General features: G+C 38.2%; 1 protein-coding gene across 3 annotated transcripts in view; it reads left to right on the top strand.

Annotated features, from left to right (window-relative positions):
* The first annotated feature begins 137 nt into the window (after positions 1–137).
* Positions 138–25,330, top strand: part of INO80 (INO80 complex ATPase subunit) — a 126,984-nt gene continuing 101,791 nt past the window's right edge. Inside the window, exon 1 of one of the 3 annotated variants that reach the window (XM_046653906.1) lies at positions 138–1,433. The gene's annotated coding sequence lies outside the window, so the exon portion shown is untranslated. Of the gene's footprint in view, positions 1,434–21,760; positions 21,876–25,330 lie in introns of those variants that run through there. The other 2 variants (XM_046653904.1, XM_046653905.1) reach the window with 2 other exon arrangements.

Here is a 25,330-nt window from a genome sequence, read left to right as displayed (position 1 = left end):
TTTGCTTCCATTCCTCCCCTTCTTCCCACTCTTCTCATATAGGACTTTAATCACTTTAATTTCTGGTTTATCTTTGTATTCCCCCCCCCCAACAAATGAGAGATACTCCTGTGTTTTCTTATGTCCCCTTCTTTCTTACACACAGAGTCGTATACTATACTTTTGCCATGAAGCAAAACTAACTTTTTAAAGTCCAGTGAATTTAGCCCAGGAAGGCTACTTAATGACCTTAGGCAAATGCTGTTCTGTTTAAGCGCTAAAGACCAGATTGAAATGAATTAAAGCATAAGACGTGAAGGCGCTGAGATAACATAACTAACTTTCAGGAAGTGCTAATCCTTATCTGCAGTTGGGCTGTAAATGTGGGTAGTAGGGGGCTCAAACTAAGGAGTTGGCACAGACAAATCAATTATTCACTTTTCAGAGGCTCACTGGGTGGGTGTGAGGATAGGGAGATATTTCCGATGACAGGTCTCTGTCTTCCCAAGTCCTTGAATCCTAAAGCATCGCGATGTTGGTCCCTGAGCCTAAAGAGGAGCCCCAAACTACCGTCTAAGAGTGACTGTAAACAGCAGGCATTTCCTCGACGACGTACAAGCCCACCCAAAGGGGCCAGAAACGATAAAATATCACACCTGAGCCTATCCTTTCCCTCCAGTGATCTCATCAACGTTCGGTAGCCCCTAACAAACTAAGCACAAGCACCCTCCAATCTCCTGCCTACGGGAACGAACATTCCCAGGATCCCGGGCCGTTTCGATTGACGTTACTTCCGGGAAAAGTAACCTTTCTTGGGCGGTTGCAGGCCCGGAGAGGTCTCGCGACACTTGCTCCCGCGAGATCTGCTTGCTCACTCTAGCGATGACATCCTCCTCCTCCTCCCCGCCGCCTTTCGGCAATCTTCGCCAGTCCCAGCCCCGACCAATCTGCACTCAGATGGCATAGATCAGGGTCTCCCCACGAACCCCGGTCCGCGCGGGGCGTCAGGCGGCAGCGGCGGGGTGCGAGCTGCACGAGGCCGACGGCAGCGGCACTGCGGGAGGCCACGGGCTGGAGACGAGCAGTGAGCGTGGGTGGGGCGGGGGTAAACCAGCCGAGTAGCGGCTCGATTGTTCTGGCCTGGCTATGGCGCCTCTCCTCCCCCCCGCCATGGCTCCCCGTGTCCCTGCTCCGCTCCTCTCAGTGAGTGAAAGTGGCCGCCGCCGCCGCCGGCCCAGCGCCCGCAGCCGCCTCAGCGCCGCCGCCATCTTGGGGTCCCAGGAGCCGCCGAGGGAGCGAGCTAGGAGCGTCCACGCCCAACGCAGTCACCGTCCCACGGCCTCAGAGAGCGAACCGCGGCTCCACCGTCGGCGGGGCGACCCCCCCCTCCGGACCCCGCCCGCACCCCGCCCCCCCTCCGCCGCCGCCGCGGCGGCGGGGCCCGGCGGCCCGAGGTGAGGCGACCAGACGTGGGCGGGCGAACGGAGGGGGGGTGGTGTAGGCCCCGTTGCGCCCCTCTCTGCGGGCGACGACTGGGCCGCGTCTTAAAGGGGCCGTAGCCCCCAGCCCTTGGATTTGTTGGGGTTAGTAGGGAGGATGGGTGTGGACACTCCCCGCAGGGTTGGAACCTCAGGGACCTGGGCCTCGTCCTTCCCCTCTCTTACCTCTGGAGACCTGGGGTCACGCGGTGACCTCAGCCAGCCGAGGAAGCCCGTGGGGCGCCCACACGTGGGGAGTGTGTTAGACCAGGTGCACGTGGGACCTGGTGGGGCGGTGTCGGGCTAACACGTGTGTGGGTTTGGGGGTGGGGTGGGGCAGGGCAGGGCGGGGGCTGGTTGGTCTCGAGTGGGAACCCGGGGAGGGCTGTATCTGCCCTTTTAAAAGATATCTAAGGGTTTGATAGTGTGTCAATTTATGGGGAGCAAGTTGGGATATGGGTGAATGGTGCATGCTGCTTGTTCATGTTGAGTGGGGGCAGCCTAACACGTGCACAGACTTGGGAGTGTGTAGGTGACACCTCTTCTGATCTTCTAAGACTTTTGTAGGGCATGTAGGCAAGTGTCATCCTACTTTGACTTTCCTTCTTGCTAATGAAAACTGGTACTTCCGTAATCACCCGGGGTGGAAGCCCCCTACAGTTTAGGAGTGATAGAGCCTAAGGAGACACTCACTTAGGCCAGTTAGTTAACACCTAACTGTGCCTAAATGTTTCTTTGATTCATACACTGACTAGTTTTACGGTCGTACTTGGTAGGAATGGCAGAAGGAATGAGGAGGTTGAGCTCCTTAACATCACAGGTAATCACTGACTTTCCTGACATCCTTTCCCAAGGAAATTTTCATTGTGATTTACTGGTGACGGCTTTTTATTTATTATTTTTTAAGTAATAGCTTTATTGAGATACAATCCATATACCAAAAAACTCCGTCTTTTAAAGTGTACAGTTCCGTGCTGTTTAGTATATAGTACTCAGAGTTGTACAGCTATCACCACTCTCTGTTCATTACCCCCAAAAGAAGCCCCTTAGTGGTCATTCCTCATGCCCCTCGCCCCCTAGGCCCTAGCAACTAGTACTTTATTTTCTGTCTTTGTAGATTTGCCTTTTGTGGATATTTTGTATAAATGGCATCATACAATATGTGTCCTTTTGCGACTGGCTTCTTTCACTTAACGTGTTTTCAAGGTTCATCCATGTTGTAGCATGTATCAGGACTTTCTTCCTTTTTATTGCCAAATAATATTCCATTCTCGTTGTGCTGTATGCTTGAAATTCTCAAGCTCTTTCTATAAAATGATGATTCAAGATTATTATATATGGTAAAAGATGTATACTTGATTATAAAATGAATTTGTGTTTTTAAGGATTAAATTCCGTTATTTTAGTTTACTTTGTTCTTTTCCTCTACATTTTGTTTCGGAAGAATCCAAACCAATTTTTAAAGATCTGTGTCTTTTAATAGGAAATAACTGTAAAGAGCACAAATGTGATGAGAAAAATTTATGACTAATAAAAACTTCTTGAGTACATCAAGGTGGAAATGTGATTGTCTAAGCAACAGACAGTAAACTATGGTGTTATAATTTCACTTAATGAAAGTTTGTCATAGCTCCTAACGGTATCATAACAGCTTTTGACTGCCGTTACTTGTGTAGACATAGGGCTGGGGAAGGAATAATAGACACCTCTTCTTCCCACAAGAAGATTAAAACTGGCTTGGGGGTTTAACATATCAACATACAAGTTCACACAAAATATAAATGTTGGAATGCAGTGAGTTTTAGAGTGGTCACAACGGGATAGGGTTAATAGGAAACTTTGAGTTTGTGTGGGAAAATAAATGAAGTTGATGACAAGTTTTAAAGTTGCACGAGAATTTTGATGTGATAGGCTTAGCATGCAGAGAATGAGAAGAGCACAGTCATTAATTACTAAACACCTTTTGTGGGCACTGATCCTAATCATGAGGGCTCCCATCCCAACTAGTACCATCACCTTCGGGGTTAGGATTTCAACATATGAATGGGGGGGCATATAAACATTCAGATCTTGGCTATACATTGTCAGAAATTCAGTTACAGAAGCATTGAATTCACTTGCTAATCATCATACAGTAGGTTTGCTTAGGGTTGAAAAGTTGGTCACAAAAAAGCTTAATGCCTGGGTTTAATAAGTACGTAAGAGAGGTTTCCATATGTGTTAGGTCAGAAGTAGGAGATCAGTAATAGTAGATATAGTTGACAAATTAGATATAAGAAATCACTGGGAGTAAATGCTATCCATATTTTTAATGGACTAGAGGACAGTGAATAAACTGTGTATGTAACTTGCCTTTATAAACTTTTACTACCAAGGTTGACAGATAGCTCGTGTGATGGTCTCTAGAGCAGGGTTCTTATATTTTTTATGTGTTCTGGACTCCTTTGCAGTCTAAAGAAGCCTGTGAACCCCTTCTCAGAATATGACTTTGTAAAAAATTATTTATTTATTTCTGCTTTTTCTCCCAAATCCCCCCAGTACATAGTTGCATACTAATTTTAGTCCTGGGTCCTTCTAGCTGTGGCATGTGGGACACCGCCTCAGCATGGCCTGATGAGTGGTGTCATGTCCACACCAAGGATCCAAACCGGAGAAACCCCCAGCGTCAAAGCGGAGCACGTGCGAACCGAGCCACCTGGCCACGGGGCCAGCCCCAGAATATGACTTTTAAATGTATAAAATGTAGCACACATATTTAAAAAAACAATTATGAAGTAAGAAATTTGCTTTTTATTGAATTAAATAACAACTAGTGATAGTCCTGCTAGTACTGCTGTGGTGTGCTGCCTACATTCAGACTTGAAAGGAATGCTAATTTTAGTTATAGTTTAGTTTTTTTCCATCTGAGATCATGGACCCTCGTATAAGAACCTCTGCCCTATAGAGTCTTGGATACCTAGCTAAGTTATTGCATATGGGACAAAACAGTGGTTTCCATGACAATATTATTATTGTTGTTAGGATTCTTGACTCTTAAATTCATGTTCACAAGAGTGTCAACATGTATTCTTAGAGGAAGAGCAGGTAATAGTTTAGCTAAGGACAAACCTGGTAGTGCAAGGGAAGACGTTGGTTTTGACTTGAAAAGACTTGGGTTTGAGTCTCACTCACCTTTGGGTAAGTTACTAAACTCTTTTGAGTTTCAGTTCTCCTTCTCTGTAAAGTGGGTATAATAATTTTCACTTTTGAGATTAAATGACATTAATTATAAGACAGCATATTGATGAATGTTAGTTTATTTTCATTTTTGAAGAAATAACCATACCGAAGACTCTGCTATACATTTAGTTTGGGAAGAGGGGACACTATTTGTTATGTGGTAGAAAGGAACAACATGTATGGCATATTGGGTTTTCTCAGGATATTCAAGTATAGAGTTCACCTTTTGATAATGATACTAAAACTGTTCTTAATTCTTGTAAAAGGACAAATAAGGTGCCTCTGGGTTTGTATATGACGGCTAGGTTTTCTGGGCAAGAAATTAGTAGCTATGTAGGATAAACTGTGGGTAAATCTTTTGTATCTTTGTGGATGAACAGAAAAATGGCTAGTGAGCATCAATATGGTTAAAAGAATGCTAGGCCAAGTGGTCAGTTTATCCCTGAGAGTGTTGCCTGAATGGCCAATGAAATGTTAGTCATTCCCAAGAGAGGTATGAAAAATAAAATTTAAAAATGGACTGCATTATCTTGGTATGAAACCGCAGTATATCCACTCTTAGACTGTTGAATGGATCCCAGTTATTGTACTTCAAGCAAGAACAAATTAATCAGAAGGGAAGTTTCCAGAAAATGGCAGTATAAATGATGAAGGCAATGGTGAGGCTTTCACATGAAGATAAAGAAATTTCACTCCATAATGGAGTGATGAAAACTGAGATCGACCATGATTAAATTGTATTGAATTAGGAAAAATAATCCTGGAAAATTACAACTAGCTTGAAAGATGAATATTGTTTGGCAGATGTATAATGATTGGTTTTGTTTATGAAACTTACTAGCATAGAAGGTGGTTAAGGCTCAACAACAGACCAGACATAATTTAAGGGTTACTAAGACTTTTCTGATTCAGCCCTAGTTTAGGTCAACAGACCATTTAATGATACTTGTACCTAATGGTTTATGAAACCTCATCTGTTCATTCATTTACTCAGTAAATATTTATTGAACACCTAGTGAATGCTTTTTGATCCTCCCAACAACAATTTGTTGAGCATCTCCATACTCAAGGGACTGTGGTAGACTCTAGGGGTATACAAGTGAATTGATCCAGTTGTATGTGCATATATAGAGAGTACAGAGGGGCTTTGCAAAGATAAACATACAATTATGTAAACTCTAAGTACCGTAGAGAAGTATAAAACCTAAATGTTTCTCTTGAGGTGCTGATATGAATTACTAGTACTTAGTTTTTGTTTTAAATACTGAGACGTTCTTTTGCTTTGTTTAAAGGCCCTAATCTGCCTTGTTAACAGAAGCATTGTAATCCAGTGGCAGTGTAGTATAGCCAAACCCCATCTAGATCCTAGAGCCAAATGACCTGGGTTCAAATTTTAGCTTTCCCTCTTATTAACTATGTGGCCCCTGGAAAGCTATTTAAGCCTAATTTCTTCATCTGTTAAATTAGTAATACCTACCTCGTAGAGAGTAATTGTGAGAAATGAATGAGTACATAGAAATGTGTAGAATGGTACCTGGCACATAGTGCTCTCAACAAGTGATAGCTGTAATTATGAGTGCCATTGTATTTTGATAGTTTAATCAGTTTGATCTAGGATTTTAGTTTATAAAGTATTGAAATCAGAACCCTTTTATTATGAATAGAAAATATCTCCAATCTTTTTTTTAGATAAGGCAGGGAAAGATACTTCAATAAAGAAAATAGTTATAATGCATAAACCTTTGTGGTTGTATACAGAATACCAGTAGATGTTCACAGAAGTATCTTCTTATTTAAGATGATAATTCAAAGAGGTGGTGTTTTGCAACATTAAACTTTTTAGTTCAGGCTCTAAGATATTTCTGTCCGGGATCTCATTCTAATGTTAGTAATAGTTTGCCTTCTTTAGAATCATTCTTAGAATATAATAGTAGGCCAGGCTCTAGAGCAGGTCTTGGAAAAGTTTTTCTGTAAAGGGTCAAATAATAAATCTTAGGTTTTGCTGGTCATGTATGTAAATGAATGAGTGAGGCCATGTTCCAATAAAACTTTATTTATGGACACTGAGGTTTTAATTTCATGTAGTTTTCATGTGTCATGAAATATAACTTTTTTCCAATTATTTAAAAATGTAAAAATCATTCTTACCTGTCAGGATTTACCAAACTAGGCAGTGGGTTGGATTTGACATGCAGGCCATTCTGTGCCAACTCCTGCTCTAGAGTCTTGACTCTACAACTCCCTGGCTGGCTGATGATGTGCATGTTAATATTAAGCCTTAATTCCATCTTTTAAATGGGGATAATAATAGTATCTACTTTGTATAGAGAGTTGCTAGAAATAAGTGAGATAATCATGTGAAGTGCTTAGCACCATCCCTGACACAGAATGTTTAATAAATGCTATATATTATTATCATTTAGTTAAATCTCCTCGTGTTTTTCTTCCCCTGAGGAAGATTTACCCTGAGCTAACATCTGTGCCAGTCTTCCTCTATTTTGTACGTGGGTCACCACCACAGCATGGCCACTGACCATGGTGTAGGTCTGTGACTGGAAACTGAACCAGGCTGCTGAAACAGAGGGTACTGAACTTAACCACTACGCCATGGGGCCTGCCCAAGAACCCCCTCATTTTACATTGAGGCTGTTGGTACTGTGAGAGGATAGCTGACTGCTTCCATAGAGAATTATAGTGCCATTTAATTCAGTTAAAATACTGCTTGATAAGACTATTCTGTTGGATACTGTAATAGTGGATACATGACATTTGTCAAAACTCATAGGGCTTTACAGCACAAGGAGTAAACTTTAATGTGTGCACATTAAACAAAAATCATTTAGGAGGTGAGGGATCCCAGGAAAGAATGCAGACTGTGGCAGGAGAATCTAATTGTATAACAAACGTATGAAACAACCTTACTAAAAAAGGGGAGGAGGGAAGTGCTGACCTAAGTAACCCTGGAAATGAGTGGAATCTAAGACGTAAGGAACTGCCTGTAAGCACTCTGGTCTACCTGATAAAGTAGTGTCCCATGGGGGTACAGGTTAATTTTTTTTCCTCACTTTTTTTTTTGTCGAGTTCATAACAGTTTACATCAATGTGAGATTTCAGTTGTGCATTATTTCTTGACTGTCACCACATAAGTGCTCCCCTTCAACCTCTGTGCCCACCCTCCACCCCCCTTGCCCTGGTAACCACTGAGCTGTTTTCTTTGTCCATGTGTTTGTTTATATTCTACATATGAGTGAAATCATCTGGTGTTTGTCTTTCTCAGACTGGCTTATTTCACTTAGCATAATTCCCTCTCGGTCCTTCCATGTTATTGCAAATGGGATGGATTTGTCCTTTTTTCTGGCTGAGTAGTATTCCGTTGTATATGTACACCACATCTTTATCCAGTCATTGGTCGATGGGCACTTGGGTTGCTTCCCTGTCTTAGCTCTTGTGAATAGTGCTGCAATGAACATAGGGGTGCATATGTTACTTTGGATTGTTGATTTCAAATTGTTTGGGTGGACACCCAGTAGTGGGATAGCTGGGTGATATGGTAGTTCTATTTTTAGTTTTTTGGGGAATCTCCGTACTGTTTTCCATAGTGGCTGCACCAGTTTGCATTCCCACCAGCAGTGTGTGAGGGTTCCCTTCTCTCCACACCCTCTCCAACATTTGTTATTTTTAGTCTTAGTGATTATAGCCATTTTAACAGGCATAAGGTGGTATCTTAATGTAGTTTTGATTTGCCTTGGTGATTAGTGTTGTTGAACATCTTTTCATGTGTTTGTTGGCCATCTGTGTATCTTCTCTGGAAAAATGTTCATCTCCTCTGCCCATTTTTTGATTGGATGGGTTGTTTTTTTATTGTTCAGTTGTATGAGTTCCTTATGTATTATGGAGATTAACCCCTTGTCAGATATATGATTTGCAAACATTTTCTCCCAACTGGTGGGTTGTCTCTTTGTTTTGATTCTAGTTTCTTTTGCCTCGCAGAAGTTCTTTAGTCTGATGACTTCCCACTTGTTTATTTTTTCTTTTGTTTCCCTTGTCTGAGAGGACATGGTATTTGGAAAGATGCCTTTTAGTTCAGTGTCAAAGAGTGTACTATTGATGTTATCTTCCAGGAGTTTTATAGTTTCAGGACGTATCTTCAAGTCTTTGATCCATTTTGAGTTTATTTTTGTGTATGGCCTGAGATAGTGGTCTACCTTCATTCTTCTGCATGTGGCTGTCCAGTTTTCCCAACTCCATCTATTGAAGAGACTATCTTTTCTCCATTGTATGTTCTTGGCACCTTTCTTGAAGATTAGCTGTCTGTAGATGTGTAGTTTTATTTGGTTCGGGTTAATTTTGATAGTGATATACACGTGTACAGCAATTGAACAATTAGTAAATAAATGACAAGAGACAGGCTTTTCACTGTCAGAGTGGGAATTTACAGTAAGCAAGGGAAATAGGCTACAGTGAACCATGTGGTAGTGGATTCAAGTTGGAGACATCAGTATGAACCCATGTTTAGCTTAATACCAATACAGATGGTTACATATTGAAATATTTATAGATATGTGTACATATTTGGGTTTATATACACACACATATTTCTGTGCTTTGTCAGCAGGGAAGGTTAAAAGAATCCCAGGAGCACACCAAGTACCCAGATTTTGGTTTCTAATACCATTATCCAATAAAAAGAACTAGAGCTCCTTGGAGAAATGACTGATTCTAGGACTGGGGCAGAAAATATACAAGATGAGCCTGGAGCATCTTGTAGTGCCAGAAAGTAAGGAAGTGCTCCAGCCACCACTGCCACCACCCCAATCCTAACCCTGCAGTGATGATGCTATGTCAAAGGAGCACAGGAACCAACTGAAAGAGCTCCCAGTGGCCAAAACTGGAACAATTTGAGAAGCAAAATAAACAAGTGGTTAAGTATGTGGGACTTTGGAGTCAGACTTCTTGGATTCCAATCCTGGCTCTGCCATTTCCAGCTGTGTGACCTTGGGTGGGTTACTTAAGCTTACTTCTTTATCTGTAAGATGGAGGTTATAATAGTATCTATGTCATAAAAGGATTAAATGAGTTAATGTATATATAAAGTGCATATGTGTACAAAATGTTGGGCACCTAGTTCTCAATGGAATATAAGTATATAGCCTCCTTATTACAGTAGCGTTTGATAATAGCAAAATCAAAGAATTTGGATCCCTAGTTGGAATTGTTTGTAATGAGGTCTTCTTCCCCACCCCACAAGCTTCTTGAATAGAGGAAAAAGTCTAACTTTAGCAAGGGTTTATTGAGTACCTAGTTTGGTATAAACCTACCTCTCTTATTCAAATTGTGGAGACTGTGGTAAAGAGAATGAGTAATTTTATTTGGTGGCAAAATCATCACACATCTAAGTGACTGAAATATTGATGATTGAAAAGCAAGATCCGTTTAGTGTACAGTTTAACTCATACTTATTTACAGGTGGTTTGTCTCTAGGCTGAATTACTTGAATTTTGATTTCTCAGGTTTCTTTTGGAGAACACAGTTCTATACAACTTCTCTCTCACTATCCACACTAATTAGTGTGTTCATTCCCAAAATGAAAACTGACTTAGTATAGGAAAACTAAATATAAAAATGAATTTTGGAATTTTGGCTGTTTATGGGTGTCTCTTATTTTTTATCCTCAATAATTACCGCTCATCATCACTCATACAATAATGGAGGGTTAACTATATGGAACTGGTAACTAAATTTTCCCAACACTTTGTCTAGGATCTCTATTTTTCATAAGTAACTATGAAGTGAGCTAATATTTTCTTTCTTTTGCTGAGGAATCAACTGAGTTGCTCAAGATTTTCTGAGCTTTAAATTCACTCCTTTAATTTATCTCTTTTATGGGAGTATCTTTTACTCAGCTATCTCATTCCCTGAAAAAGGTAAGTGTTTTCATAGAACTAGCTGTTCTGAAAGTTGTTGAAGTCACTGGTTCTTCATTAAGAGGGGATCTTTAGGTATGTTTTCAGATTTTTAATTTGATAAATTGTTATTAATTCACATTGGGTGCTTTTCACCAGAACACTTATGAAATATAGCTTAGGGACTTCTAACATAACCTCACTTAGAAAACTTTTGTTTTCTTTACATTTTCATGTGAAAAGTCCACCAGCTACTTCAGGAAACATTTCTTCCCTTTTGGGTTTTTTTGATTTAGTAACATTTAGACTCTAAATGCTTAATAAATAGGGATTAAATGTTTGACCAAATGCTCTATGGTGTATCCTGTAGAAATCCCCTGAGGCAGTTGTGTTAGTAAGACTCTTTCTTTTATTATTCTGATAAGATGTTTTGTTCCTCATCTTGGTGAAGATATTCTTCTAGGGAGTTGAAATGATTCTTTCCTGGAAGAAAACAAGTGCATTATAATTGATTGCCGCCCCCCCGCCCCCAACATTTCATTTTGGTATAATCTGATTTCATTAAGGAAGAAAAGTAGGAAAGAGAAACTATGAATAGGCATTTTTTTCTTTCTCACAATATACCTATGAGATAGGCTGAAATATTTTCACTTTGCCATTTTAGAAATTTATGAAACGGCCATCCTTTTTTAGCCAGGAGTTCTTCATTCCATTTAAAATGCAGCTGTATTTTTATCTCTGAAACTTTGTGCTTTGGGTAAAATCTGCTTATTAAATTGCTAGATTGTCTTCACGCCCTTGTAGTGATCCTTTTGGTCGAGCAGGTAGTTTCTGGCTTCCACATAGAGGGCTCTGTCAGCCTCTGCTCCTTGAGGGCAAGGTCTTCTCCTTCTGTTTAGTTCCATGTCTGGTCTGTAGTAGCCTCTTAGTGAATATTCGATGGTCTGAATGGAAACTTCTGGTTCAAATACAATATTTAAAGAGAGCTTTGTGATTTATTTACCTCTTATTTACCATGTGTGGGGTGACCAAAAATTTATTGTTCAAAAGTGGATATTTTTGAAAGTGAAGGGAGAAGGACTATTAGTAATTATGCCTAGGACAGCAGGCATAAACTTGGACTGTCTTGGGTAAACCAGCTAGAAGGTATGGTCACCCTAGTCCTGAGGCTTCTTTATTTTTGTTATAGCAGAATCTAGTGGCGAAGAATTGGGGCTTTGGAGTTGCTGATAATAGATCTGAGTTCTAATTCTAGCTTGGCAAGTTATTTAACTAAACTAAAATGGAATTAGATTTGAATTGTTGTGACAATTAAATGAGCTAGTATTATTACCTAAGACAGGAAAGCCCCTCACGCTAGTGTGCTCTTATTCAGTGTTAGGACCCATGTCCTCTCCTCCCATCACACCATAACTAGAGTTTTTACTTCTAACTGAGGCTGGTTTTGAAAGCTTTTTTATGGTTAAGATTAACTGAAACGTTTCAGTGAATTCAGGAATGTTTTTCAGCTGAGCCATTGAGCTTATTTTTTGTTAAAGTTATATAATTATGGTAGACAGGAAATGAATGCCCTTTCAAACTTACTCTTACTCTTTCTCAAAATATTCATTTAAAACTTTTTTCTTCTATTAGTTTTGCAGAACTGGTAAAAGATATTTTAATAGTTTAGATTTAGCAAAATAAAGGAGTCACTGGTAACTTTTATTTCAACTAAATGGAGTGATACAAATAAATTTTATAGGTTAGGAAAAAAATGATTTAAATGAGAATTTCCTTAAGTTTCTTATCAATTTTTATTCTGTGCAGAATTATGTTTTCTCTTTTGGTATTTGAGTTATTTTTCCCCCTGTATTTTTGGTGGTTTGCTAATTTAATCCATTTTTACAATTTGTTGTACAAGCATCCACATTGTAAACTAAATGCAAGTATTCTGTTACTAAGACTTCCAGCGACTTCTGGTATCGTGTATGATTCCTTCATTATTAAACAGCAGATAAGGTAATACAAAAAGACCGATACAGGTCCAACTCAGAGAACCAAGAGAAACGGAGATTAGTTAGTTTGCCCATTTAAGTATACAGTAAGTTGTTGCTTCCCGTAAAAGAGAGTTAGGGAAGTTATTCTTGCTTATTTTATCAGTAAGGGATGCTGGTTTAGCAGAGCATAGTTATGGGAGTTTCTAATATCTCCCTTAGACTGGTATGGGAGGAGCACAAAAAATACTTTTAAGGACCATGGCTGGAAATTGAATCCTAATCTGGGCTGCGAAAGAGAAAGTGTACCAGGATCTTCCTGAGTAATTCTTGGTGACCTTGGAACCCATCAGACTTCCATGAGAATCCTGATAAGGTTATGGCATTTGTGTTAGGGAGAATTTGCACCTTTATTTGCTGTGGAGTAGCGAAGGGGCCACTTGTCCTGATTGCATATTATTGGCAATGCTCTCTGCAGACTGATTTTTTAATACCCTTGCAAGCTGGTAAAGAATAAAACCAAGCAAACAGTCACTAACAATTTTTTTTATGTAGAAGCTTTTTACTTTGATCGTCAGTTCATCAATATTTTCTTTTAGGGTTAGTGCTTTCTGTGTCCTATCTAAGAAATTTTTACCTACTTTAAGGTCACAGGTATGTTCTTATGTTTTCTTTTAGACCCTTTATCATTTTAGCTTTATATTTAAGTCTGTGATTCATCTCTCATTTCATTTTTGTATATGGTATGAGGTAAAGGGGTTGAGGTGTCTGTGTATCCATTTGTCCTTCCCCTCTCCCCCCAATATGGATCTACAGTTGTTCAAGCACCATTTGTTGGAAAACTTTTCCTTTTCCTATTGGATTATTTTAGTGCCCTTGTCAAGAATCAATGTGACCATGTAACTGTGGGTCTCTTTTGGTCTCTATTCTATACCATTGGTTTATTTGTCTATCCTTATTCCAGTGCAGTACCATCTTGATTACATAACTGTAGTAAGTCTTAAAATCAGATAGTGTGAACTCCAGCTTTATTCATTTTTTCAAACTTGTTTGGACTATTCTAGGGCCTTTGCATTTCCATATATATTTTAGACTGAGCTTATTAGTTTCTTCAAAAACCCTTTTGGGATTTGATTGGGAACCTGTAGATGAATGTGGGGAGAATTGACATCTTAATAATAACATTCCAATCCATGAATATGTAATAGTAGTAATACATATATCTAACAAAGGAATTGTGTCTATAATATATTAAAGGACTCCTATAACTCAATAATAAAAAGACTACCTCTTTTTCAAATGTGGTCAAAAACTTTAACAGACATTTCACAAAAGAAGTTATACAAATGGCCAATAAGCATGTAAAAAGGTGCTCAACTTCAGTCATTAGGGATGTGCAAATTAAAACTGCAGGGAAATACTATTATAACACCAAGTGTTGGCACAGATGGGAAGCAACTACAACTCTTATTCATTGTTGGTAGGAGTGCAAAATAGTAGAACCATTTTGGAAAATTGTTTGGTGATTTCTTAATAGGTTAAACATATACCTACCTATGGCCTAGCAGTTCCATTCCAGGAATTTACCCAAAGATAAATGAAAACCCAAATATCCATCAACAGGTAAATGAATAAATTGTGGTTATATTCATTCTTATAATGGAATTCAATTTAGCAACAAAAAGGAGTGAACTACTGATATATGCACTAACATGAGTGAATCTTAAAACATGCCATAGAAAAAAGAGTCCAGACACAAAATTGTGTGTGCAGTATAATTCCCTTTATACTAATCTCTAGAGCATACAAAATTAATCTGTGGTAAAAGAAATCAGAACAGTGACTGCCTGTAGGGCAAGAGATAAGAATTGACTTGGAAGAAGCACAAGCTGGAGAGAACTTCCTGGGATAATGAGCTATTCTTTCTTTTTCTTTTGCAGGGGAAGATTTACCCTAAGCTAACATCTGTTACCAGTCTTCCTCCTTTATTTCTTCCTTTCCCCCGCTCAAAGCCCCAGTACATAGTTGTATGTAGTTGTAAGTTCTTCTGATTCTTCTTTGTGAGCTGCCGCCACAGCATGGCTATTGACAGACGAGTGGTCTGGTTCCATAGCTGGGAACCAAACCCAGGCCGCCAAAGAAGGGAGTGCCAAACTTTAGCCAGTAGGCCATCAGGGCTGGCTTGATAATGAGCTATTGATATATCTGAATAGGGATGTGAATTATACAGATATGTGCATATGTCAAAACTCATCAAACTGTATATTTAATATCTGTGCATTTCAGTATATATAAATTATACCTTATTTCAAAATCTTTGCAACTTTTTCATTTTAAAAGTAATACATACATGGTAAGAATTTTGAAAAATATTGACATTAAAAAATAGAAAGTAGACGTTCCTCTTAGTCCAATTCCAAGAAATAAACACCCTCAGTTCTTTGAGATGTAACTTTCCAGACAGTTTTAAATCTTACAGTATAGTGGTTAAAGGTGAGGGCTCAGGAGTCAGATTATCTGGATTCAAAGTCACATTCCCTATTAATGTATGACCTTGAGCAAGTTACTCAACATGTGTAAGCCTTTGGTTCCTTATGGGACCAAAGTAATATAATATAATAATAGTAACAGTCTCTTTAAACAGAAAATTATTGGTGGATTCTGTGTGCTAAAGGTATTATACTACTGCTAGAATTTTGTAAGAAACCAGTATATGAGATTTAAATTTATAAAGTCTTGCAGATATTTTTCACAGTTTATCATTTACTTTTTAACTGTTTTTCAGTGTTTTTCCTGTGCAGAAATGATACATTTTAATATGTTTATTGAAATATAATTCTCAGTCTATAAAATTCACCCATGTAAAGTGTATATGGTTTAGTATGTTCATTGGTTTAGCATATTCACAGAGTTGCAACAATCACCATAGTCTAAGTTTAAAACGTTTTCATCAGCCCAAAAAGAAACCCCTCCCCCCAAACCCCTGTCCCATGCAACCACTAGTCTGTTTTCTGTTTCTGTGGAGTTACCTTTTCTGGATATTTCATATAAATGGAATCATACAATATGAAGCCTTTGTTGACTGGCTTGTTTACTTAGCATAATGTTTTCAAGGTTCATCTATGTTGTAGCATCTATCGGTATTCCATTCCTTTCTATTGCCAAGTAAATTCCATTGTATGGGTATACCACATTTTGTTTATCCATTCATCTGTTGACATTTGGATTGTTTCCACCTTTTGGCTATTGTGATGACTCCTGGGAAGATTCATGTCTAAGTTTTTTGTGGACAAAAAACTTTCTCTTGGGTATACCTAGAAGTGGAATTGCTGGGTTATATGGTAAGTCTTTTTAGGAACTACCAAACTTTTCCGAAATGGCTGTACCATTTTACATTCCCACCAGCAGTAGATGAAGGTTCCAGGTCCTCCATATCTTTGTTAACACTTGTTATTATCTATCTTTTTTATTTTAATCATACTAGTGAGTGCTAAACAGTGTCTCATTCTGATTTTGATTGGGATTTCCCTGATGGCTAATGATGTTAGAGCATCTTTTCATGTACTTGTTAGCCATTGGTATATCTTCTGTGGAGAAATGTCTATCCATATCCTTTGCCTATTTAAAAATTGGCAAATTACTTATTAGTGAGTTTTAAAAAATGTATTCTGGATGTCAGTCCCGTATCAGATATATGACTTGCAGATATTTTCTCCCATTTGTGGGTTTTCAGTTCTTGATAGTATTATTTACAGCACTAAAGATAATTTTGATGAAGTCCAATTTATTTATTTTTTCTTTCGTTACTTTTGCTGTTGGTGTAATATCTAAGAAACAATTACCTCGTTCAAGGTCATGAAGATTTACCCATATGTTTTCTTCTAAGAGTCTTATAGTTTTAGCTCTTAAATTTAGGTCTGTGATCTCTTTTGAGTAAATTTTTAGGTATAGTATAAAGAAGAGGTCCAACTTTATTCTTTTGCATGTGGCTATTGGGTTGTCACAGCACCATTTGTTGAAAAGACTGTCCTTTCGCCCACTGAATTATCTTGACACGCTTGTTGGAAATCAGTTGACTCTGAATGTAAAGGTTTATTTCCGGACTCTCAATTCCCTTCCATTGATCTGTATGTCTAGCCTTATGTCAGTACTACACATCTTCACTACTGCTGTTACGTAGTAAGTTTTGAAGTTGAAAGTATGAGTCCTCCGATTTTGTTCTTCACTTCCAAGATCATTTTGGTTATCCAAGGTCCCTTTCATTTCCATATGACTTTTAGAATCAGCTTGTCTATTTCTGCAAAAAAGTCAGCTTGGATTTTAATAGGCATTACATTTAATCTGTGTATCATTGCCATCTTAAAAATATTAAATCATTTGATCCATGAACTATGGGATGTCTTTTCATTTATTTAGTTCTTTAACTTCTTTTGACATGTCTTGTTGTTTTCAGTATATAAGTCTCACAGTTCTTTGGTTAAATTTATTCCTAAATATTTTGTTCTTTTTGATGCTATCGTAAATGGAGTTATTTTCTTAATTTCGTTTTCAGATTGTTCATTGCTAGTGTATAGAAGTATACTTGATTTTCGTGTATTGATCTTGTACCTTACAAGATTACTGAGCTTGTTAGTTCTAATCATTTTTTTAGTGCATTCCTTGGGATTATCTATCTGTCTATACACAAGATCATGTTATCTATATAGAGAGATAGTTTTACTTCTTTCTTTCCAATCTGGATACCTTTTCTTTCTTTCTTTTTTTTTTTTTTTGCCCCTGATTACCCTGGGTAGAACTTTCAGTACAATTTTGAATAGAAGTTGTGAAAGCAGACAACCTTGTCTTGTTCCTGGTATTAAGGGGGATCGCATTCCGTCTTTCACCATTAGATATGTTGTTGGCTGTGAATTTTTCATAGATGCCTTTTATCAGATTGAGAGAGTGCCCTTTTGTTCCTAGTTTGTTGAGTGTTTTTAGTTTGAAATGGTGTTGGATTTTGTCAAATCATTTTTCTGTTGTCTATTGAGATGATCAAGTGGGTTTTATCCTTTGTTGTATTAATGTGGTATATAGTACATTGATTTGCAGATGTTACACCAAATGTGCATCTCTAGGATAAATTTTACTTGGTCATTGTGTATAATCCTTTTTATATGTTGCTGGATTCACTTGTTTTTTGTCTATATTATAAGGGATATTAATCTATAGTTTTCTTGTGATGTCCTTGCCTAGTTTTGGAATCAGGATAATGTCGGCCTCACAGAATAAGGTAGCAAGTGTGCTTTCCTCTTCTGTTATTTGGAAGAGTTTGTAAAGGATTGGTATCGATTCTACTTTAAATGTTTGGTAAAATTCACCAGTGGAGCCATTTGGCCAGGGCTTTTCTTTGTCGGAAGTTGGAAGCATTAAATGTTATATGATCATATTCATCAGACTTTTCATTTTCTGTTCTTTTGGTCATACATACCTAGAAGGATCTTCCATATCCCAACCTGCTGTTTCCTCATCAAAGATATAAATATTTGTAAATAAGCCTGTCAGTAGGAGTTACAGATCCCTCATATAACATGTGACATGGTCTAACAACTCAATAAGTAAGCATTTTTTCCTGAACTCCATGGTACTTTATCTGTACATCTCTTAAGTGACTTCCCATGTGCACTATTGTAATAATTTATGTTCAAGTTTTACCTCCTCTATTAAACTGAATTCTCTGAAGGAAATACCTTTTTCTACACTGCACTTAGAGTTTAGCAATTGAGTGGCTGAGTGAATGAAATGTTACTCTAGTGTTCATGTGAGAGGAACTAGTAGTACATTAGCCTATTGAAGACTAAAAACTCTTAGGTCTAACTTTGATGCTTTAATATTTTTAGTGTTAGTGGACATTTGTTAATATCTTGAGCTAGTTAGTATTCAGAGAAGCAAACTTTGAGAATGCTTCTCTAAATGATTGGTATGAAACTAATTTCAGGCAGCATCTATAAAGAGAAATCAGAAACGAAAATAGAGTTGAGTATGGAAATACGTAGGTCTTAGGATAGATGCCTTATGGCCATCATTGTAATTGTAAACTTTATGAGGTGGTCATTATCTATCATGTTCTTACCATTGCTGTTGGGAAAATTCAAAGTCACCCCCCTCCCTTTTTAAAAATAAAAAAATTGTAAAAACCAAACTAGACTAAAAACTGTTTGTTAGATTAGGCTACGTTTTTTTTTCTGGAGGAAGATTGGCCCTGAGCTAACATCTGTTGCCAATCTTCCTCTTTTTTCTTGAGGAAGATTGTCCGTGAGCTAACATCTGTGCCAACCTTCATCTATTTTGTATGTGGGACACCACCACAGCATGGCTTGATGAGCAGTGTGTAGGGTCCACACCAGGGATCTGAACCTGCAAACCCTGGGTCGCTGAGTGGAATGCACGAGCTTAACCACTAGGTCACTGGGCCAGCCCCTTTCCTCTTTTTTTTTGCTTGAGGAAGATTGTTGCTGAGCTAACATATGTGCCAATCTTCCTCTATTTTGTACGTGGGCCCCTACCTCTGCATGGATGCTGACAGGTGGTGTACATCCGTGCCAGGGAACTGAAGCTGGGCCGCCAAAGTGGAGCGTGCTGAACTTAACCACTGGGCCACAGGGCTGGACCCTAGGCTACCATTTGGACAGTGCCTCTTAGCTCATCTCCATCCAGAGATAGGATGTTTTTCTCTCCAAGTAGATGTCTCTGTTAGGCTTTTCATTTGGATGAAGGTGAAAATTCTATTCTTAGGTAAGAATTGGCACTTGGTGCAGGTGTCCTTCAGGTTCATGTGTAGAAGTAACAGCTTGATCTCTCACCTCCTGGTATTTATATAAAGCTTGTCTGAGAGATGGTTTTTATGGAGGATTGCCTGAAAGATATTCAGTTTATGCATTCTCCTGTCCTTATTCAGCAAGGGTGATTAATGAATAATTGAACCCATTCTGCTTAAGTTTCTGTTACCTGACTTTTATATCTTGTGATTTGTTTTATTTAAATGTTTGTCCCCAAATCATGTGTCCAGGATGGGAGTAGAGACCTCTGGTCATTGTCTACTGTTTGTCTTTATCTAGAATGTAACATCAGAACTAGAGTTTTGTAGCCTTGATATTTAAGACTGTGCATAAAAAAGTAAGTTAGTATGGTCATTTGTGAATATCAGAACCAAATAGATTCATGAGACAGGGACTCTTTGCTCAAATAGTTTATAGTTTAGTAAGGAAGATCATGCAAGCCATGTATACAGTAAGTAGACTACAAGATCATTTAAGTGCCATGTTTTCTATAAATAATCATTTAGAAGTTCATAGAAGAGAGAGCATAGTCTTAGCGAGGAATAATCTGAAAGTATTTCCTGGGACAGGGTATTTCATCTCGTCTTTGAAGGATTTTATTTCAACTTGGTAAGACTTTTCTTATAGAGACATTTTCATAGGACAAGGGCAAAACAGCATCCATAAAGACATAGCAGTAACTAGAGAGTGCAAAGCAGTCAGTCCAGGATCACACGTAGACACATGTAGGGAAGTCTGATATACGTAAGTAGGTTTTGGAAGCAAACACTTTACTGTGGATATCAAGCTCTAGTCAGGGGAGCTGGAGTATGATCAGAGTCCAGTTACAGAATACCCAGGATTAAAGAGCCAGAGTTCAGGGTATGGACCAGGTCAATCAATGGTGAATTGCTCTGACAGCATATATTAATAGTGCTTCCATCCTTTGAAATGGCAGTATGAGCCTGTGGTCAGATGAATTTTAAAGAGATCTTCACTTGAAGATTGAAATGGGTCTGACAGAAAGTTAAGAGACATCTTCAGGGCATTCTTAATTTGTGTGGAGTATATAGGGAAGCAGTAAAAGATTAAATTGGAAAGGTGACTTGAAACCAGATGATAAAGGTCTTTGAATTTTGGGCTGAGGAATTTAGACTTTATTGAATTTTGGAAAGCTGCTGAGGGATAACAACATAATCTGAGTGATGTTTTGGGAATACCGACCTGGCAGTAGCTGTGAGGATGGATTAGAGTGAGAAGAACCTGGAGGGGGAAGCCAAATTAGGAAGCACTATTCTAGGTGTGAGATAATAAGAACTTAAATGGGAACATTAATAATAGGAAGGAAAGGACAGATTCCAGACATCATCCCGAAGGAAGAATTAACTAGACATTGAGACTGATTGGGTGTAAAGAGAGAAGTAGAGGGGAATATAAAAAATTATTCACAGATTTTGAGTCTGAATAACTGTTGTATAAATAGGAAAGACAGATGAACTAGCTGGTATAGGGGCAGATGAGAAGTTTTGAGTTTGGTGGGGCTAGTGGTATATCAAGTGTGGAAGATCCAACAAGCATCTAGAAATGTGGATTGTGTATTTTGTAAAGTGGTGGCCAGAGAGTCACCCATATACCAGTATTAATTGAAGTCCTGGTAGTAGATGAGATTTTTCTCAGGGGTAAGGATGGATGAGAGAACTTTGGTAGACTCCACATTTAGAATAAAGAAATTTCAATCAAGGAGGTAAAGGAAGGAATATTCTAAGAAGTTCTCAAAGAGATGGAAACTATCCAGAAGCAAGAATTGATCAGCAAAGTTGACTTATGTTCGTTCATTCTGATAAACAGTGATCAGAGAGAGAGTGATTTTCTAAACCTTTTCAGACCCAACTCTTCTTTTATATTAAAAATATTATATATATAATAAATTGTAAAAGCAGTATGATGCCCTATTTATGATATATTGAAAAAACATAAAGTACCTTATAATAACATAATATGTATGTTAAGATGTGAATGTGTGGGCATGACACACAGTAGATAACATAATGAAGTAGTTGTATCTTTTTTTTTCTCCTTTACCCCAAAGGCCCTCAGTACATAGTTGTATATTCTAGTTGTACATCCCTCCAGTTGTGCCATATGGGACACTGCCTCAGCATTGCCTGATGAGCGGTGCTGTGTCCACACCTAGGATCTTAACCGGCGAAACCCTGGGCTGCCAAAGTGGAGCGCGTGAACTTACCACTCGGTCACGGGACTGCCCCTGAAGGAGTGATATCTTTGCACCAGCCGGCAGAGTGACCGTAACTGAAGAGTTACAAATGTAGACTGATAAAGTTGACTTGTATTTGTGACTCAGATGCCACAAAGAATAAGAGGAAAACTGAGCAACAGTGGAATAAAAAAGAAGAGAGAGATTTGCTCCACAGGCCCTCCAGAGGTGAAGGGGAATGAGTTCAGTATTTTGAGGAAGAGGGAAAATGTTTGAAATAGTCTTTGTAGAGAATGAGAAACAATTGATAAGAGGTGAGTAAAAGAGTTGTTGAGAAATGTCATGTGCTGTGTTGAAGTTGGATAACAACTGGTGGGTCAGGTTAGCATGGCCCTGTAATTTTCCTGTAGAGAATGAGAGAAAGACAAATGTAGTAGATGAAAATACAGGTTAGAGTAGCAGCTTTTAACAGACTAGCTAGGGTGTCTGGGTTGAAAAGAGAGGCCACCAGTCTTAAAGGCAATTAAAAAAATAATTGAGGATGGTGGTGATGTTTGGCACAACAGTGTGAATGAACTTAATGCTCCTGAACTGTACACCTCAAAATGATTAAAATGGTAATTTATGTTACACATATTTTACCACAATAAAAATCATCTAATTGAACACTTTAAAAATATTCCTTGAGTCTAGATATCGTCATAAGATGACTTCTTGTGGAGATAGGTCAAGAACTTCATGCTTGTAGCCCCTCCTTTTAGCCGTGTGGAAATAAGGGAGTATGTCATGGTTGCCATTTCAGCCATCTTGGGGATGTGCTACAAAGGTGATTCTAGGAGAATCTGACTACAGGATTGATGTGTACTGGGTGTCACAAGGAGGCATATGTGAGCGCCGTGAGACCTTAGAAGTGACTGATCTTTCCTGGACAAATTGGTTTTGACTTCATGTTCATATACAGCCTAGTTACTGAGGAATTATCTTTTTAAATGGCTAGTTCTTTTTGAATTATGCAGTATTACTTTGTAGTCATACCTTCACACCTCCTTAAGTAGGTGTGAATAAAATTAATGATAATTTTCATTCTCAGCCAAAATAAGTAGAGCATGAGATCAATTATTTTGTAATAAAACCTTAGGAGGAGCCAAGTGGCAGTTTTGTATGCTTTAATTTGTATGTACATGTCTCAAGACAAATTGTATGTATTCTCTAAGAGAGTTTTGCTGTATTTTTAAAACCAAGTTTCTCTGACATCTTCTGGAGTGGGTACATGTTAGGTCTCACTTTGAAAAGTAGAACTTAGTGAAATCTTTTAAAAGGTATTGTTTAACATTATCTTTTCTTTAAGTGTTACCAAGACTGATATTTTACATACCATGAAATTCATCTCATTTAAATGGACAGTTCAATGATTTTTAGTAAATTTACAGAATTGTGCACCCATCACCACAATGTGGAAACATTTTCAATTCCCCTAAAACAGATCTCCTGTACCCATTTACAGTCAGTCCCCCTTTGCACCCCCAACCAACCACTAATCTACTTTCCATCTCTATAGGTTTCCTTTTCTGGATATTTCATATAAGTGAAATCATATAATATGTGGTCTTTTGTATCTGGCTTTTTTTTACTTAGCATAACATTTTTGAGGTCCATTCAAGTTGCGTGTATCAATTGTTTATTCATTTTTATTGCCTGAATAGTATTCCATTGTGTGGCTATGCCACATTTTGTTTATCCATTAACCAGTTGATGGACGTTTGGATTGTTTCACTTTTTGATTATTATGAATAATACCGCTGTGAATATTCACATAAAAGGCTTTGGATGGGGGCCAGCCCAGTGGTGCAGCGGTTAAGTTCGCACATTCTGCTTCTCAGCGGCCCGGGGTTTGCCACTTTGGATCCCAGGTGCAGACATGGCACCACTTGGCAAAAGCCATCCTGTGGTAGGCGTCCCACGTATAAAGTAGAGGAAGATGGGCATGGATGTTAGCTCAGGGCTAGTCTTCCTCAGCAAAAAGAGGAGGAATGGCAGTAGTTAGCTCAGGGCTAATCTTCCTCAAAAAAAAAAAAAAGGCTTTGGGTGGACATATGTTTTTATTTCTCTTGAGTTAGACAACTAGGAGTGCAAGTGCTGGGTCATACGGTAACTTTATATTCAAATTTTTAAGAAACTGCCAAATTTTTTTATAGTGACTGTAATATTTTACATTTTTACTAGCAATGTATAAGGGTTTCAGTTTCTCTATATCCTTCCCAGCAATTGTTATTATCTATCTTTTTTTATTATAGCCATTCTAGTGGGTATAAAGTGGTATCTTGCTGTAATTTTAACTTGTATTTTTTGATGTTGAGCATATTCATGTGTCTCTTAGCCATTTGTCTATCTTCTTTGGTGAAATGTCTATTCAAAGTCTTTGCCCATTTTTTGATTGAGTTGTCTTATTGAGTTGTAATAGTTCTTATATTGTGTATACAAGTTCTTTATCAAATGTATGACTTGCAGATATTTTTCTCCTAGTCTGTGGCTTGTCTTCATTTTCTTAATGGTATCTTTTGAAGTGCAAAGGTTTAGATTTTGATGGTCCAGTTTGTCAGGGTTTTTTTTATGGATTGTGCTTTTGGTGCCATATCTAAAGACTTTTTGCTTAATCAAGGTCATGAAGATTTTCTTCTGTGTTTTCTTGTAGAAGTTATATGGTTTGTGGTTTTATTCTTAGGTCTCTGATCCATTTTGAGTTATTTTTTGTGCATGATGTGTGGTAAAGGTTTAAATTCATCTTTTTCTATGTGGATATCCAGTTGTCCAGCGCAATTTGTTGAAAAGGCTGTCCTTTCCTCTGTTGAAATTGCCTTGGTAGCTTCATTGAAAATTAGCTGACCATAAATGTAAGGGTTTGTTTCTGGATTCTCAGGTCTGTCCCATTGGTCTATGTGATTATCCTTATGCCAATACCACACTGTCCTGATTACTGTAGCTTTATAATATGTTTTAGAGTCAGGAAGTGTAAGTCATTCAACTCTCTTTTTCAAAATTATTTTGGCTATTCTGATTCCTTTGTGTTTCTGTAGATATTTAAGAATCAGTTTGTCAATTTCTGGGAAAAAAAAAAAAGAAGAAGAGGAAGAAGCCTGTTGGGATTTTATTAGAGATTATGTTGAATCTATAGATCAATTAGGGGGGGAATTTTTAACATTCTTTTAAGTAGAAAGATTATATTAGGAAACTCAAAAACTTAATAAAAAGAAGACAATGCAAGGTAAAGATGTCCTGGTTTCCTTTAAAGCTTACACCTTAGTTTGTTAAATTATGAACTTTTGAAAAATAATTGACCATACATCAAATGCTCGCTATATGTCAGATGGTGGTCTAATTGCTCAATGTTATCTCATCACAGTCGTGAGTTGCTTAACGACAGAGGTACGTTTTACTCTTTATGCATTCTGAGAAATGCGTCGTTAGGCGATTTTGTCATTGTGCAAACATCATAGAGTGTACTTACGTAAACCCTAGGTGGTATAGCCTACTGCACACCTAGGCTATCTGGTACTAGTCTTATGGGACCACAGTTGTATGTGTGGTCTGTCATTGACCAAAATGTTTTGCAGCGCATGACTGTGTTGGATCCTGGCTTAACCGCTTAACTCTTTAAAGATAGCAAGCTGTAAGGCGGAACATGTTACATGAAAGACAGGTGGGGGGAAGGTTGTTATATTGATTGTTTCTCTAGTGAAGACATTCTGACTAACATTGTCTTTAACAACAT

This window comes from Equus quagga, chromosome 2 (genome assembly GCF_021613505.1).
Source record: "Equus quagga isolate Etosha38 chromosome 2, UCLA_HA_Equagga_1.0, whole genome shotgun sequence".
NCBI classification, from domain to species: Eukaryota; Metazoa; Chordata; class Mammalia; order Perissodactyla; family Equidae; genus Equus; species Equus quagga.
Note: the sequence above shows the minus strand (reverse complement) of the source record. Positions and strands in the feature narration are given on the sequence as shown.